The following is a 3,035-nucleotide window of genomic DNA, read 5'->3' on the forward strand; positions in this document are numbered from 1 at the left end:
ATCCACACAGGATAAAAACCTTTCCACTGTAAACATTGTGACAAGAGTTTCAGTTGGTCAGGTTCTCTGAAGAAGCACCAGCGTATCCACACTGGTGAAAAACCTTTCCACTGTAAATATTGTAACAGTCAGTTAAAGGTAGGGTAAGTGATATTTTTAGGTTAAAACAAAGTATTTTGTAAAAGGTTAAAGCATTATATTGTGCCAGTAGTCATTGCTATACTGCCCTGCCAAGCCAAAGTGCAGTAACTACGTTTTTGGACACACCGACTTATTTGTGTATCCAAAAGGTCAAATTAGCCTTCATGATTTTGGGGGATAAACAATTACCTCAAGAACAGATGTACAATTGGTGTAATATCACTTATATGCCCATATCTCATTTGGCTGACCAGTTGAATCACTTTTAAACCCATTTTTCAGTTATTATTTTTTTCGTAGTTACTGCACTTTGGCTTGGCAGGGCAGTATAGAGTGTTTGTTCAGTAACAGGAGTCTCCATGTCTCTCCAGCTCTTTAATAAACAGAAAATACATTTTCAGGTAGGTGACAAAATCTCAGCCAATCAGGAGAAAGTGCCCATTTATCAGCTTCATTTTTATAGTGTTCCAGTTACAAGTTTGTCTGCTCATTTCTTGGTTTCATCACTTCCAATTTCACTTGTTTAATCTATATCCTGATTGGATAAAATTGGAAATGAAACTGAACTGAAAAGGCATGTTCTGTTTAATACAGAGGTGGAGAGACATGGAGACTCCTGTTACTGCACAAACACTCTATAGAAATTGCTAGAAAACACTTTCCAATATAAATCACCTCACTGGGAGGATCAAATTAAATAGCTGTATGTTGTCAGGGAGTTGGATAGAGAGGCACACTGCTCCTGTCAACAGTTTCCATTAAGACTTGGCTTTTGGAGTCATTCCCCAGCTCTTTTGTTTTGTATCAGTTTATGACGGTAACTTTCTTTCTTTTTTACCTAGATGTATTGCAAATTATTTTGGTGTTATTAATGTATACTATAAATGACAATGTAAACCATATCATTTGTATAAGGTAGAACTGTTTTACTAGAATGTTATAGTTTTTATGATTTAATGTCATTTTTCTGTGCTCTATTACATGGCCAATGAATGAGGCACTATTTCAATTATTTTACTTATTAAATATCAGTTAACTCAGTCAGTCAGTGAAACTAAGTTTCAGTCAGAAAAGATCTCTGAAAAGACATCAATGTATTCACACCAAGGGGGAAAAAACAATAACTTTCTACTTAATTGAGGACCTGGCTAAGATATGTATGCAATTCATTTAGGAGAGAATATCTCAACTGTTCTAGGCTAATATGACCCAGGGATCAACTTGACTTTTGTGACTAATTCTCTATCTGGGACGAAATACCTGAAAATGACCACGCCCCTTTTTAAAATGACCATAACCCGTGCACTACTTCCAACATGGCTCTACCGGCTAAACCGTTGGAGCTACAGATTTACTGAGGTGCTCAAAATGTTCAGAATACTTATGTTTAGGGAAAAATAGGAAGTGTAATATTTCTAATTTGATATTTTATGACAAAAAACTGCCAACATATTACAGTCCAGGGCTATAGGAATAATGTTGTACTTTTGAACCAGATGAGCTATAAATGAGTAAACTTGGTGTCTAAATCATGTTTTCTGACAATTAGAAACATGTTGGAATGCTTATCTTTATGACTGGGTGTGGCTGGACCTCTATTTTGCATATTTCAAAGACAATTTAAAATGTGTTTTACTTACCTTAATCTTTGTCATTTTTGGCAAACCTGGTGTCTACTTTATGCTTTTTGAGCATTAGAAACTGGAGAAAACAATGTAATTTTATCAAAACAATATAATACGACTATAGAATCCAAATGATACAGCAAAAGCCAGTACAGTATGCACATCAATGCTCAGCATAAAGTGAATACTAGTCAAAGGTGTGTGGAATTTGAACAATATGTTTAGAATCAGAAAAGTTACTTGCTAAACAACAAATCGTTGCTAGGAATGTGTCTTGGTGTTACTACAACAACAGAACAGCTCTGCAATAACTGATGAATATGTGACGGTGGCCAACTGGTCACATTTGACTTGTCAATTTAATGACACTCTTAAATCCTTACAATTAAATCACAGTGGTTCACAACAATAAAATATAAGGTGCACAATAAAGTGCGGGGTGCATAATTATTGTGAACCCAGAGGATTCAATTACTGCAGACTACGCCACTCAGGTTTGGTATAGGAGCCTAAGAACTCCTCCTCTAATACTTTGCTATTTCAGGCTGTACACAGGTTCGAGTTAAAACCAGGTAAGTACTTAGACTTAAATTGGAGAACAACACTTAAAAACCCAGGAGAAAATGGACGCTGACAAAATGGCTAAAAAGGGTGAATATACATTTATTAGAAATACCCTGGTTACAAGAGGCCTCTGTGCCTTAAAATACAAATACAAAAAGAAAACGATGAAATCCTAAAATAACCCTATGGCGCCAACTAACTAACTAAAATGAAATACAAAAGAGAGCGAGGCTGTGCAAAATATAGCAATTGTTGTGCGGAGTAACAGAGCGCATCAATAACTTAATTATAAGTAAAGTGCCAAATGCTGTTAAAGTGCTTGCTGATATAAAGACCATATATGGAGTGCAAAATAACAGAGCGCATCAATAACTTATTTATAAGTAAAGTGCCAATGCTGTTAAAATGCTTTGATGCTATAATAGATAAATAAATAAATAAATAAAGGCCGTATACTGAGTGCAATTGGGGGGTGTCAGTGGGGAGGGACCGAGCAGGTAATCTTCAGTTAATCTTCTAGTTCCACATCAGCGTCTTCATTCTGTAATCACACAAAAGCAGTGGCCAGTTCATCTGTTCCCAGATAATATACTGCGAGGCTAACTCAGTAGGTTTACACAGGCTAGTGTTGCATTTGGTGGTACTTACAACGACGGCAGGTATAAACCTGCCGCTGCGTTGGTGGTGCGTGCAACACTTGTAGCC

The sequence above is a fragment of the Gymnoscopelus microlampas genome (genome assembly GCF_963454915.1).
Source record: "Gymnoscopelus microlampas genome assembly, chromosome: 17".
In the NCBI taxonomy this organism is placed as follows: Eukaryota; Metazoa; Chordata; class Actinopteri; order Myctophiformes; family Myctophidae; genus Gymnoscopelus; species Gymnoscopelus microlampas.